This window comes from Rhinopithecus roxellana, chromosome 9 (assembly GCF_007565055.1).
Source record: "Rhinopithecus roxellana isolate Shanxi Qingling chromosome 9, ASM756505v1, whole genome shotgun sequence".
In the NCBI taxonomy this organism is placed as follows: domain Eukaryota; kingdom Metazoa; phylum Chordata; class Mammalia; order Primates; family Cercopithecidae; genus Rhinopithecus; species Rhinopithecus roxellana.
The window spans coordinates 132,447,399-132,463,168 of NC_044557.1; the positions used below are offsets into that span (position 1 = coordinate 132,447,399).

At 37.2% G+C, this 15,770-nt stretch overlaps 1 protein-coding gene and 1 pseudogene across 4 annotated transcripts in view; both read right to left on the reverse strand.

The window, feature by feature from the left end:
• C9H8orf34 (chromosome 9 C8orf34 homolog) overlaps positions 1 to 15,770 on the reverse strand; it is a 475,930-nt gene that overhangs the window by 315,139 nt on the left and 145,021 nt on the right. The window lies entirely within an intron of this gene.
• LOC104677436 lies at positions 3,224 to 4,053 on the reverse strand (annotated as a pseudogene).

The window sequence follows — 15,770 nt, forward strand, 5'->3', positions numbered from 1 at the left end:
CCAATTAGGTGAAACCCCCTCCCTACTGAAAATACAAAAATTAGGCCGGGCATTGTGGCTTATGCCTATAATCCCAGCACTTTGGGAGGCTTAGGAGGGTGGATCACCTGAGGTCAGGAGTTTGAGACCAGCCTGGCCAACATGGTAAAACACCATCTCTACTAAAACACAAAAATTAGCTGGGCATGGTGGTGGGCACCTGTAATCCCAACTACTTTGGAGGCTGAGGCACAAGAATCGCTTGAATGCAGAAGGCGGAGGTTGCAGTGAGCCGAAATCACACCACTCCACTCCAGCCTCAGTGACAGAGCAAGACTCTGTCTCAAAAAAAAAAAGCGCAAAAACACAAAATTAGCCAGGTATGGTGGCACATGTCTGTAATGCCAGCTACTTGGGAGGCTGAGGCAGAAGAATCGCTTGAACCCAGGAGGTGGAGGTTACAGTGAGACAAGATTGTGCCATTGCACTCCAGCCTAGGTGACAGAGCAAGAGTCTGTCTCAAAAGAAAGAAAAAAAAAAAAAGAAAGAAAATCAATTTGGCAGTTCCTCAAAATTTTAAATACAGAGTTACTATATGACCTAGCATTTCCTATCCTCTATATATACCTCAAAGAAATGAAATGACATGTCCATACAAAAACCTGTACACAGATATTCATAGAAACATTATTTATAATGGCTGAAAAGTAGAAACAACTCAAAGATCCATCAACTGATGAATAAGGAAATGTGGCATACCCATACAATGGAATATTATTCAGCAATAAAAAGAAATGAAGTACTGATACACACTACAACATAGATGAACCTTGAAAACATTATGCTAAGTAAAAGCAAACAGTCACAAAATGTCACATACTATATGATTGCATTGACGTGGAATTTCCAGAATAGAAAAATTTATAGAAACAGAAAATAGATTAGTGGTTGTCTAGGGCTGAGGAGTTGGAGGGACTGGAGAGTAAGAGTAACTGCAATGGATATAAAGTTTCTTTTGGGGATGATGAAATTGTTCTAAATTTCAGTTGTGGTGATGATTGCACAACTCTGTGAATATCCTAAAAACTACTAAACTGTATACTTTAAAAGGATGTATTTTATGATACGTGAATTATATTTCAATAAAGCCATTAAAATAACACTGAAGTTCATTTTCCCTTTTATGGTAGAGTAATGAATTAAATCCAGATCTAACTGGGTCTAACACTATTTGGAATGACACAAATGAAGGATCAGAACCCAGGAGGTGAATATTTATTCCACATCTATCAACTACTAGTTTTGAGATCTTGAGCAAATTACTGAGTGACTTTAGCCTCAGTTTTCTTATTTGGAAAAAAAAAAAAGAGCATAACCACTCCACTGGACCGTTTTGAGAACTAAATTCAATAGCACATCAAAAAAGCACCTCATATGCTTCCCAACAGGTGCCCAATATTCTCTTTTCTCCCCTTCTTTCCTATCTTCTGCATCCTACCCATGATCTAAAACTTTTTACTCTTTGTTATGAAAATGTTCATACTAATACAACAGTGGAAAGATAAATAAATGCCTTTGTACCCACACACATTTTCATCAATTGTCAACCCAAGGGTAAACTCACTTCATTTTTATATGTGACCCTCACCCCACACAGCACATTCCTTCCACATTCCCCCTTCCCTGCCCAGATTATGTCAAAGCAAATCTCATTCATCATATCATTTGTAAATATTCTGGTATGTACTTATTTAAAAAGTACATTTTTTGGTAAACAAATGTGATAGCATTACCACAGATAACAATCATACTCTAATATAAACAAATATCTAATTAGTTTTCCAATATCCCTGTTTATCTAGGAAAATTATCTTTGGACAAGTCAGGCTAAGCAAGACTCCATACATTGCAACTGATGGACACTCTTACACATTTCTCTTAATTATTACATTTCTCTTAATCTATAGCTTCTGTTCCTCTGCTTCCATTTTTCTCTTATGCTTTTTGTTGTTCAGGAAACCTGGGCCTTTTGAGCTTTTTATCTTGTAAGTTTTCCACAGTCTGTATTCTTCCCTTCACATTCTTGTGATGTGGTTTGAAACATTCCTCTGCTCTTTGTAATTCCCATAAACTGGTAGTTAGATCTGGATTAAAGTTTTCTGTTGTTTTTGTTTTTGCCAATGCTACTTGAGAGAGAATGGTTATCGTTTCATCTGGAGGCACATAATGTCCCACTCCAGTGATGTTGGCAGCATTGATAATTATTGCTTAGATCCACTAATATACTAACCATTGCCAAATGGTAATTATCTAATTTCATAATTCTACATTCATTTATATACTGGAATACTTCTGTAAAGAGAAATTTCCTGTCCTCAAATATTTGGCTACCTTTAAGTGTAACTTGTATAGAAAAAGCAGATCAAATGTTTGATTTTTTCCCTCTACTTTTACTAATTTTTTAAAATAAGAACTTTGGTCCCCTAACATCCCCCAAAAATGATTAATGAAGGCTTTTTTTTTTTGATGAACATGTGGATTTTAAAATATTTGCTATAACTCACTATATTGAGGTTATTATCCTTACTCATTTTTAAATCTTCTCAACTCTTCCCAGTGGAAGATTATTTATGCTAGCTGTGAGCTCTTTTGACACAATCTTAGTGATCTTTGGTAGTGTTCTTGCCTTCTGGTACAAGATATAGCTCTTTCAGGCACTTTTTGTATATTCCTTGCTCCAGACCTGGAATCAACCATTATTCTAAAGGAACCTGATTCCTCTTAATGTGAAATGGTGAAACCCCATCTCTACCAAAAATAAAAAAATTAGCCGGGCGTGGTGGCATACACCTGTTATTCCAGCTACTCAGGAGGCTGAGGCAGGAGAATCGCTTTAACCTGGGAGGGGGAGGGTGCAGTGAGCTGAGATCATGCCACTGCACTGTAGCCTGGGGACAGAGTGAGACTCCGTCAAAAAAACAAAATAAAACAAAAAAAACCCTTAAAGACAAGAATGTGGACAAACACACGGAGTACTAATTCTATTGGGTTGGTAATAAGTGAATAAACTAAGAAATATCTTCTTTTTTGAAATTTCAAAATATTTACTTATTGAAGAAAGCAACATGACAACAAAATTGATCTTTACCTTCTATCCCTTTGTACCTATGTGTATCTAGCAGAAAATTCTTAGCTCTGGCTGTGGGCATACAGAAACTTCCTATGGATGATTATGTTCAAATGTTTATTTACTTTCCCCAGAATAAATTGGGGGACTGGCATTGTCTGGATTGATCACAGGACAGATACTCGCAAAGCTCCATCTTGAGTTTCACGTTTATGAGCAAAAAATGGATGCAGTGGCTAGAAGAAATTTTGTGTGTGTAGATATGACACCCATCACTAACATTATAAAAATAAATGAACCTCATACCTATATCCATGAAAATTCCTACTCTGTGCAGCTGGGGACTCACCTAGAGAATAGGCAAAGCCATGGTGCTGGCAGCAAAGACCTTTCATTTTCTGGAATCTACAGTCCAGCAGCCTCGATCTGAAGAAAGTACAATGTCCCCCTGTCGATTCACAGATTCCTTACAAATGCCCACATCGACCTCCCAGTAATAGTGGCTGGAAGTGAAGGGAGGGGCACCCAGGACACATAGTGCAAAGGTGAACCTTTCAGCTTGCTCCTTCCTATTCTGGCTGAAATTCCCTCATGGACACTCCTCTGGTCTTCAGAAATGGTGAGAAGTTTTTGGCTGTGTCCACATCCAAGGTTATATCTACTTGAAACTTCTTCATCCTTGGGTTCATTTTTAGAATTGATTTCAGCTTGAGCTCTAGTTCCTTGATCGTGGAAACCAGCGCCCTCAGCTTGAACTTGGGCTTGACCAAGTTCTTCTGAGAGACCACACAGCAGAAGGGGCACAGTAAACCTTCCCCGTGGGGCTCCTTCTGCAGTGAATTGATGCATTGGAGGCAGCAGACGTATCCACATTTCAGTTGCACAGGTTCTTCAAGACCATTTGGACAGGCAGGACATCTAATTATTTCTTTAAAGTGTTCAGCCATGGCAAATATCTCTTCTTCCCAAGCTTCTCCCTCTGCCTCCCTGTCTGCAGTGGCTTCTACAGACAGCTCAGATCGAGAAATATCTATTTAAATTTTTTTATATATAATTCAGACTTAGAGAAAAGTTGCAAAAAGAAAAAAAAAAAAACAAAAACTCTGTATACCCTTCCCCTGGTTTGCCCGAATGTTAATGGTTAATGTGATAATGTCAACATTGTTGGTTCATATTTTGCATTACCATTTTGGTTGACACTTTGCCTTACCATTTTTTTCTCTCTCATCTGTGTGCGTGTTGAGGGGGTTGGGTGTGAGGGTGGATGTGTGGCAGTGAGTGTTCTCTTCTTTACATATAAAATTTCCTCAGAACCACTGAAAAGTAAGTTGCAGATATGATGCTCCTTTGTCCCTAAACACTTTAGAGTATAGGACATTTTCTTATATGGTCAAAGTAGGATAATATAATACTAATGCACCAACCTTGTTTAAATTTCCCCAATTATCTGAAATACTGTTGTTCATGGTAAAAGAATATCCTGGATCCCACGTGCCATTCAATTGTCATTTTAAAAAAAATCTCTTTTAACCTGAAACAGTTTTCAGTCTTTCCTTGATTTATGACCTTCATGTTTTTGAAAAGTATGGGCCAGTTATTTTTTAGAAGGCCCCTCAACTGGTGTTTTCCAGTGTTTGCTTATGATTATATTCAAGTTATGCACTTTGGAAAGAATAACACAGAAGTAATATATTTATGTTAGGCCATTTTTGTTACTGTAAAGGTATACCTGAGTCTAGGTAATTTATTTTAAAAAGAGGTTTAATTGACTCATGGTTCTGCAGGCTGTACAGGAACCACGGTGCTGGCATTTGCTCCTGGTGAAGGCTTTAGGAGTCATGGCTCTAGGCTATGCAGAGCCACCATTTCACATGGCCAGAGCGGGAGCAAGAGAGTGAGGAGGGAGGTCACACACACTTTTCAACAACCAGATCTCACATGTACTAACTGGACAAGAACTAACATCACCAAGGGGATGGTGCTAAACCATTCATGAGGGGTCTGCCCCCAATCCAATCACCTCCTACCAGGCCCCAACTTCAACATTGGAGATTATATTTCAACATGAGATTTGGATGAAACAAACATCCTGTATCAGTATTCTTTTCATTCTTTTCATATCAAAAGGCACGTGATGTTGTTTTTCCTCTCACTGAAGGTATTAAACTTGATCACCTGGTTCAGGTGGTATCATCCAGGTTTCTCCAGTGAAAAGTGGCTCCTTTTGTTAATTAATAAGTATCTTCTGGGGAATATCTTGGAATTCATCAAAATTTTATCTGCAAATTTTAACATCCTTTGCTGACACCCGACTACATCAACTACTATGACAGTTGCCAATTGTGGCTTTCTAATTCCATCATTCCTTCTGAATTTATTCATTGGTAGTATACTATGCATTCTCCTTCACCTAATGTATGGATTATATATATCAGTATGGACATATGCATTATTATTTTATTTAATGGGCTATAACACATTATCATCATTTTTTTTTTATGCTTGAATTTTCCCAGATTTTGCCAGGAGAAGCCCTGATAATCTGGTTCCTGTATCCTTTTGACAAGTCCCATCATCATTTGAATGTATCTTTGCTTTCTGGCACTAAAAAATATTCCAACTATGCAGCCATAAAAAAGAACAAAATCCTGTCCTTTGCAACAACATGGATGCAGCTGGAGGCTATTATCCTAAGCCAATTAATGCAGGAACAGATAAGCAAATACCACATGTTCTCACTTATAAGTGGGAGCTAAGCATTAGGCACACATGGCCATAAAGATGGGAACAATAGACACTGGGGACTATTAGAGTGGGGAGAGAAAAAGAGGAGCAAGTGCTGAAAAACTACTCATTGGATACTATGTTCACTACCTGGTTGATGGGATCTTTCATACCCCAAACCTCAGTGTCATGCAATACACTCATATAACAAACCTGCACATGTATCCCCCAAAGTTATTTGTTAAAAAAGATATTCCAGACTCAACTTGTACTTTCTTAGTACAGTCCCAAATTCAGCCATTTCTCCAAGGAGACTTGGTTCCTTTTAAAAGAAAATGCTATTTAGAAAACAATATCTGGGCTCTAGTTGTGCTCACTGCCACTGGAATGTGCATTTTATTTTTTAAAAGAAAAAAAATACTGAGTTATTCATGATATTTCTGATTTGAAATCAGGATTATAATGTTTTTACTTAAATTTATTGACCTTACATATATATATTTCCTTTCCCCATGCCAAAAATTCTAGTTCTTAAAGATACCAACGTAAGTACTTCTTCTGCATATCACGCAAAGCATACACAACAGTTTCATTATAATTATATCAGCACTATCATTAACAACACGATTACTAAAAACACTTTCAGACTGTGGTGCTGTTCTCCCTGTCCTTAGAGTACCTTCCACTAGAGACAATCAAATCACTGTTGATAATGGCTTAGAGTAATTCATCTCAGCGTGTTTACGTAAAAAACTGAAATGCAGTTGTGCTCATTTGTTTCATTTTGTTTTGGATAATAAGAAATTACTGTTTTAAGATTTAACTTTGTTTTTAAATTATATAGAATATTTAAATTGTTCCAAAGTCAAATATTCAAAATTCTAAGAGGCAAGCTTCTATCCCTATCTTCTCCTCTCTTTACCTTTCTTTATTTCTACCCCCATACCATCTCTTCTGCCATAGGCAACTTTTAAAAACAATTAGATCTGTGTGCACATGCATGTGGGTGTGTGTATTTTACAGTAGGGCAGGTTTTGCTATTGTTGTTTGGGTTTTCATAGAAGCAAACGTGGGCTGGGTGCGGTGGCTCATGCCTGTAATCCCAGCACTTTGGGAGGCTGAGTGGATCACCTGAGGTTGGGAGGTCGAGACCAGCCTGACCAACATGGAGAAATCCCATCTCTACTAAAAATAAAAAATTAGCTGGGGGTGGTGGTGCATGCCTGTAATTCCAGCTACTTGGGAGGCTGAGGCAGGAGAATCGCTTGAACCCGGGAGGTAGAGGTTGCGGTGATCCAAGATCGCACCATTGCATTCCAGCCTGCGCAACAAGAATGAAACTCCATTTCTGCCCCCACCCCCCAAAAAATAGAATCAAATATGCATTTATATTTTCATTACACTTACTTAGATGAATGGTAGCATACTAAAAACACATTTCTGTCCCTTCCTTTATTCATTTAACAATATATTATCCCAGGGGTCATTCCTTAATACATAGAGATATTCTTTCATTTGTATAGCTGTATAGTACTCTCTTGTGTGGATATACTGTAATTATCCAGTATTTTTATTTTAATGGACATTTCATTTTTTCTACTCTTTTGTTATTAAAATAGTATGACAAGGTACAGTCACACATATAGGTCTTTTTGTATTTTTGCCAGTGTGTCTTCAGAACACATTCATAGAAATGGGATAATTTCATCAAAGAATAATTGCACATATAATGTACTAGATATTGCACAATTTCCCTGCATAGTGTTTGTAGCATTTTGGATTCCCACCAGCAATGTGTGAAATTGTCTGTTTCCAGTGCCTCATCAACAGAGTATCTGACAAATGGGGATTTTTGTTAATCTGACAGGTAAGCAGTAATGCTTAATTTGCATTTCTTTTGTTTTGAGTAAAGCTGAGCATCTTTTTATATAGTTAAGAAGGATTTTTTTCTATAAACAATCTCCTTATATGGCTCATTTATAGTGGAATTTAGGTCTTTTATTCTCTGCTTTTAGAAGCTCCCTATAATTAGAATTATTAAGTTCTGTCTGTGATATAAACTGCAAATATTTTTCTTGGGTTGTCACTTTCCATGTTTTATTTTTGAGATGAACATGGACCACAACCATGCTGAGAGAACTCTGAGTGAAGTTTACATGGCTATCTTTGTTAGTATTAGAACTTTTACCTGATAAACATCAAACATATGACCAACATAGGATATAAAGCAGTTCTACAGATATTTTCCTAGTGCCCAAAATATCATATAATGCACATGTAGGTCACATGTGAGTAGGCAAGAGATTCTAGAAGACAGAAACAAGACAACAGGATCACAGCAATTACAGTATGCTCTGCTAGAACATTCTCCAATTACTGACCAAAAAAAGCAATAAAACTCAGATTTGTCTGCCTGGGGAGAAATAAACAGAAATAGAAAGTAAATAGCAAAACAAAGCTATCTGGTGAAAAGACATCCTTACTTGGAAGGAGTTAAGATTTTGCCCCTTCCATGGGTGTACTGAGTGAGGCAAGCGTCAAGCGGCCTGACAGCCCATGGCACACTGTCTATGGCTGATGTCAATGGTACACATATAGCCAGTGTGAAGCAACTTAAAATAGGCCCTCCTGGAGCTTCTTAACTTTTTAGAAAGGCAAGGTTGCATAGCAATTAAGTAAATAAGTTTTGAAGGTAAATTGATGCTCAAATTTGAATTGTGCATTTTATTACATCTCTCTTAAATTTGCTCAACTCACCAAACTCTCTGGGCTTCCATTTTCTTACGTATAAAATGGAGATCATGAGAGCTTTCTCATGGGGTTGTTGTGAGTATAAGTGAGAATGTGTCTTCAAAGCACTTAGCTGTCACACTACATGCTTGATAACTACCGTCTTCATGAACTGCCTATTCAGTCTATTACATGGTGTCATATATATTTATCTTTCATGGTAAAGCAATTTTTGTGAGCATGAACATTATACTATCTTAAGTCTCTTTCTTAAGAGAAAAATATATTCTTTTTAAGACACTGTTCTGTCTTAACTCTCTTAACTACTTAGTAAAAACAATAAACACAGAGCTCTTAAGGTAATAGAATAACAAAGAAAATGTCTTGTGGTAGGAAAACCAGCAAAAGGCCACAAAAGGCAGAACAACATAAACAGATAAACAAGTTTTTAGTAATTTCTGGCTAGTTATTTACCCAGTAATTATTTAACAAAAGCTTAGCATGGGCTATACAATAGTACCCATTGTGGACAAGAAGTTTCTAGTAATAAACATAGCAATTATTAATTGAATAATTACCCTACACTAGGCACAAAGACAGGAAATGTAATGACATAACCAGTTGCAGAGATTGAGAGTGTAGACTCTGGATTGTTAAACTGTCTGGGTTTCAGTTCTAGCTCCTCCACTTACTACGTGACAAAGAGGAGCTTATAAAATTCCAAGTGCTTCTGTTAGTCCATCTATTAAATGGTGGATAATAGCACCTGTCTCATAAATATGATATAATTGTTAAGAGCCATGGACTCTGGAGCTAATTGGCTGTGCTTTGTGCTCCACTCCTATTTTCTTTTTATGTGACTTCTGCTAAGTTTATTAACCTCTGGGTCCCAATTTCCTCACCTGTCAAATGTGGATAATACTCCCTATTTCCCAAGATATTAGTAAATACTAAATGAGATAATGCAAGCAAATAATGTAGAACACTATCTAGCATAATAAGTTCTCAATAAATGTTAACTATGTTTATTAAGATAAAATGGCATAATCTATATAAAATGCTTACCCCAAGGTTGAGAATTTAGTATGCACTAAATAGTACATTGTTATTATTGTGTGTGTGTATATACATATATATATATAATTATTGTTACACATCTATTTAAAGTTTCAAGGGCTAGAAACAGACTCACTACCACTCAACATGTAATAAGAGCTAAAGACAGCAGTATTTCTGATGAGTTGCCTAAAAGATATACAGACTGCCTACGGCACTAAATACTCTAAAATATACCCCAGTCTAAAGCCAGAACATCAGCATCAGGGAGGACTGTACTGTACTTCGCTATTGAGACCTCCAGTGGAATTGTTCTAACTAAAGTTTACTTTTGCTTTATGACATCTGCTTAGGTCAGCAGACATTATTCTAAGAGTGCCTATGAATGTACTGATGTTATAAAGAATATATATACACACACACATATATATATAGATGCACACAAATATATATACACACACACATATATATACACACACACATATATACACACACACATACACACACACACACACACACACACAATATATATATATATTTTTTTTCTTTTTTGAGATGGAGTCTCACTCTGTCACCCAGGCTGGAGTGCAGTGGTGTGATCTTGGCTCACTGCAACTTCCGCCTCCCACGTTCAAGGGGTTCTCCTGCCTCAGTCTCCCGAGTATCTGGGATTACAAGTGCCTGCCACTATGCCCGAAAATTTTGTATTTTTAGTAGACACAGGGTTTCACCATGTTGGCCAAGCTGGTCTCAAACACCTGACCTCAAGTGATCCACCTCCTCGGCCTCCCAAAGTGCTGGGATTATAGGCATGAGCCACTGTGCCTAGCCTAAAAGCCCATATGTTTTAGTTATGGAAAAATCATAACATAAAATTCACCATCTTAACTATTTTTAGTGTACAGTTCAACTATGTTAAGTTTATTTACATTGTTGTGCAGCCAATCTCTGTGCAAACCAATGTTGGGTAGACATCTTTCATCTTGCAAAATGAAACTCTACACTCATTAAACAATAACTTCCCATTTCCCCCTCCCCTCAGCTCATGACAACCACTGTTACACTGTTTCTGTAATTCGGATTACTCTAAATATTTCATATAAGTAGAATCATGCAGATGATCATCTGGTAGACACCAGAGAGTCAAGAAAAAAATTTCAACAAGATTTTGCTTTAGGAAGAATCTTCTTGTGGCATGTCTTAGGTAGTTTTCCCTAGAATGAGATGCTGAGAAAGTGATTTATTGAGGAGTTCTCTCAAGTGAAACCTATAAAAGAATGAGGGAACCAGGAGAAGACAAGGAAAGAAGCGCATAAACACCCAACACTCATAGCAGCTGAAGGATAGGTCACACAGCCCTAGTGGAGGGAAACTGGGCAGGCACCAATTTGTCTTTTTGTAACTGGCTTATTTCAATTAGCATAAGGTCCTCGAGGTTCAGCCATGTTGTAGCATGGGACACTATTTCCTTCTTTCTGAAGACTGAACACTATTCCATTGTATATATATACTGCATTTTGTTTATCCATTCATCTGTCAGTGAACACTTGGTTGCTTTCACCTCTTGGCCATTGTGAATAATGCTGCTATGAACATGGGTGTCCAATTATTTCCTATAGATCTTACTTCTAATTCTTTTGGATATATACTTAGAAGTGTGATTGCTTCATAATATGGTATCTTAGTTCATTCCTGGTGCTATAACAAAATAACTTGAACTAGGTCTTGTATAATAACATAAATTTATTTTTTACAATTTTGGAAACTGGGAAGTCCAGATCAAGGTGCTAGCAGATTCAGTGTCTGAATCTGAAGGTAAGAGCATGCCATTTATCTCTGAGTTGAGCCATCTTGCTGCATGCTCACATGGTGGAGAGGAAGCAGAAGAACCAAACAGGCTTCCTCAAGCCCTTTCATAAGGGCACTAATCTCATTTATGAGGGTGGATCCCTCATGGCCTAACCGCCTCCTAAAGACCCTGCTTCTTAATACTTTTGCATTGGGGATTACATATCAATATGAATTTTGGAAAGATACAAACATGCAAACCATAACAGATGGTATTTTTATTTTTAACTTTTTAAGGAACTGCTATACTATTTTCTGTTACGGCTGCACCATTTTACATTCCCACAAACAGTGCACACAGTCCCACTCTCTCCATATCCTCACCAACACTTGCTATTTTTTCATTTTGTTTGTTGTTTGTTTTCTGATAGTGGCCATCCTAATGGGTCTCAGAGGGTATCTCATCGCGTTTTTTTCCCTCTGGTGATTAGTGATATGGAGCATCTTTTCAGATGCCTGTTGGTCACTTGTATATCATCTTTGGAGAAATGTCTATTCAAACCCTTTGCCCATTTTTTAATTGAGTAATTAGTTTTTGTTGTTGAGTTATAGGAGTTATTTATATATCCTGGATATTAACTTCTTATCAGATGTGTAATTTATGAGTGTTGGGTCCTTTGATGCATAGAAGTGTAATGATATTTTGAGGGTATCAATGCCTACATTATACAGCGTCTTTTTCAGCAAGAGGTTATAGTGATCCTCTGTTCTCTTCCCTTTGAAATGTTTTCCCATATACTTCTCAGAAATATTTTATATTGTGGATATTTTAGTTTAAATTACTTTCCATGATAAATTAATGTTAGTTTTAATAGTCACTAAAACCATCTGCAATTTACAGAGAAGGTAACTAAATTTCAGCATCTGGAAGTAACTTCCTGAAGGCCATGTAGTTAGTAAATGGCAGGTGCCAAGATTCAATCCAGCCTTTCTGTGGATTTTTTTCAGAATACTAGGCTACTTCTTCAAGCAGTGAACATAAAGTGTGTCATTTGTGATGCAGTCACTGTGCTTGCTAAAGGATCCTGGCAGGTGAGCTCACTTTCTGCAGGGCTGACTAGGGAGGCTGGAACTTGAAGGAGGGATCACAGTCAGAGAAAGAAAAGGGAATGACATGAACAAAAATGTGAAAATAAACAAAAGTATTACCTAGAAGTACTGTCTTCTGGTTACTTTACCCTATTTCTTGTTGAGTACAATACAGTTTGGATAGAAAAAAGAAGGAAATCAATCATAAGAGATAGATGAGAGCCACGACATGGAGACTGTTAATTCTAGTCTTAGAAATTTGGACTTGAGTCTGGCATGGTGGGTCATGCACAAAATCCCTGCTCCTTGGGAGGCTGAGAAGAAAGGATTGCTTAGGGCCAGGAGTTTGAGACTAGCCTGAGCAACATAGGAAGACCCTGTCTCTAAAAAAATTAAAAAATCAGCCGTGCATGGTGGCACACGTTCGTAGTCCCAGCTACTCAAGAGGCTGAGGTGGGAGGGTCATTTGAGCCCAGGACATCAAGGTTGCAGTGAGCTATGATCACAGCACTGCACACCAGCCTAGGTGACAAAGTAAGATCCTGTCTCCATTAAAAATAAAATAAATAAAAGAAAAATGGCTAAAAAAGTAATTTTTGTTTAATTTGGTAGATACCAGAGAGTCAATAAAAAAATTTCAACAAGATTTTGCTTTAGGAAGAATCTTCTTGTGGCATGTCTTAGGTAGTTTTCCCTAGAATGAGATGCTGAGAAAGTGAGTTCTTGAGTTCTCTCAAGTGAAACCTATAAAAGAATGAGGCAACCAGGAGAAGACAAGAAAAGAAGCGCATAAACACCCAACACTCAGCAACTGAAGGATAGGTCACACTGCCCTAGTGGAGGGAAACTGGGCAGGTACCAATCATGTCTACTATGTGGCATTTTGAAAGATGAATTGGAATCATGGGAGCTTGAAGAACCACATACAGATATAAAAGGTACTACGATTTGAACTTGGATAGTGGCTATGTGGGCAGAATGATGACTTCCCAGAGATGTTCATGTCCTAATACCCAAAACCTGTGAATATGTTCCATTACGAACGAATGAATATTTACATTTCTATATGTAATTAGTTACATAATTACATTTGCATAAATATGCAAAGGGACTTTGCATGATTAAGATTAAGGATCTGGAGATAGAGAGATTATCTGCATTAGCCAGGTGGCCTCAACCTAACATGATTCCATAAATAGGGAGAGTTGTTCCTGGCTGAAGTTAGAGACAGAAAGATGTTGCTGGTTTTGAAGGCATAACAAGGGGGCCACACACTAGAGGAATACAGGCAGCCCTAGAGGCTGGAAAAGATGAGGAAACAGATTTCCCCTGGAATGGAAAGAAGACAGCCCTGATTGCACCTTGACTTTGTTTGGCTCAGGGAAACTCATGTTCAACTTTGAAACTACAGAGCTGTAAGATAATAAATTTGTGTTGTTTTAAGGTGTCACAGCAGTAATAGAAAGCCAATACAGTAGTCATACAAGAGAAAGAAAAAGGTTAATGACTAAGGAATTGGTAAGAGTTCCCACAACTTAAAAAAAAAAAAAAAAAAAAAAAAAACTTGAAAAAAAAAAGTTAACCTCTGTTTCATTTTATTTCTTTATTTTAAATAGATAGTGATTCTTATTACCTTTCTCAGAGTTCACAAAGTAACATAAAAGTCCATGAAAAAATGATTTCAATGAAATTATAACTGAATTAGAAAATGATGGTTAAAAAATTCCATATTTTATAAAGGTTAAGAAAAATATATATTTAGTGAATCCCCAAAATTGTTAAGAGTAAAAAGAAGAAGCTGTATTTACTACTACATTAAAGACATATGTACCAGGTGAATACTAACTGCAAACCATTCCGATTGGCTGTTTTTCAGTGGCTGTCTCCCTGAGATTCATTTTTCTATTCAGGAAAATTCAGGATTGTGAGCTTCATGGTCACCAGAGGGTGCTATGGGACAAGCTCTCCCACTCCTCCAAGGGTGATTGCCAGACAGCCAAAGAATGGTCGCAATGGCTCTGGAAGCCTGTGACTCCTTTCTGTTATCTGGCATTCTACAAAAATCAGATATGAAAGTGGGGTCGATTTTTTTTTTTTTTTTGCACTGAAATTTTTTTTTTTTTTTTTTTTTTTTAGTGGAAAGTTATTTATGACAAACTTTTGGCATCTTCCTCAATAAAAATTAAAAATAATAAATGTGCAATAAAATTTAGCAGTTTCCACAAAGTCTTCAAAAAATAGGAATATTAGGTAAGTAAATGAAAATCGGCAGTGTCATACAATTTAGTTAAATGGATATTCCCCTCAGCTAGTGCTGGGAAGAGAGAGGGTGTGAGGGAGAAGGCTATGTCCTGAGGCTGACACTTAACTGAGTGTCAGGGCATCCATAATTTATCCTGTGAGGGTTATATCTGTTTCAGTTCCAAGAACAGTTAAAATTCTTTAGCTCATCAACAAAGGTGTGGACACCAAAGCCGCTGCAAGTCAGAGCTCAGAAAAAAAAAGAGAAGGACAAGAGCCAAGCACAGTAACAACCCCATACAAGCTAATTTATGACTCAGGCAGCCAAGGTTTTACAGAATATATTACAAGGAGCAAATGAACCTAGAAATGGTGATGGTTATATCTTTGTACTTAAAATGAACATAGATCATAACGGCAAGAGGAGGAATTATTACATTTCTGCAAACTGTAAGGAAACTCATGGCATAAGAAGGAGACCAGCTGGGGTGAGACAATGACAGGCACACAGAGGGGGTCTAGAAAAGCAGAACAAAGCTGGGAGGCCATGCCTACCACTTATACACTTGCCACTGAGTATGGTCAACATGGAGTTCTGCCTGGAGTCGGTACAGATGACGATGAAACTAATTCTAAAATATGATGGTTTGTTTATTAAAGGAAATAGATATTTAAGTATATATTCATAAATTATGCTTTTTTAGTGAGTCAGAAATACATTCTTCTGGTACAAAATCCAAAAGGTGTTGTATTATATTTGGAGTAGAATAATAGCTTTATGGTTTTTGCAAAAATAATACAATTATTACATAGTAACTTTCTGTTTTAAAATGTCAGGATTTATATGATGTCATTTTTTGTAGAGGTTGAGCATCCCTAATTTGAAAATCTGAAATGCTCCAAAAGCTGAAACTTTTTGAGCATTGACATGACGTCACAAGTAGAGCATTTTATACATGACCTCAGGTGATGAGTCACAGTGAAAACACGGTCAAGACTTTGTTTCATGCACAAAGTTACTAAGAATATTGCATAA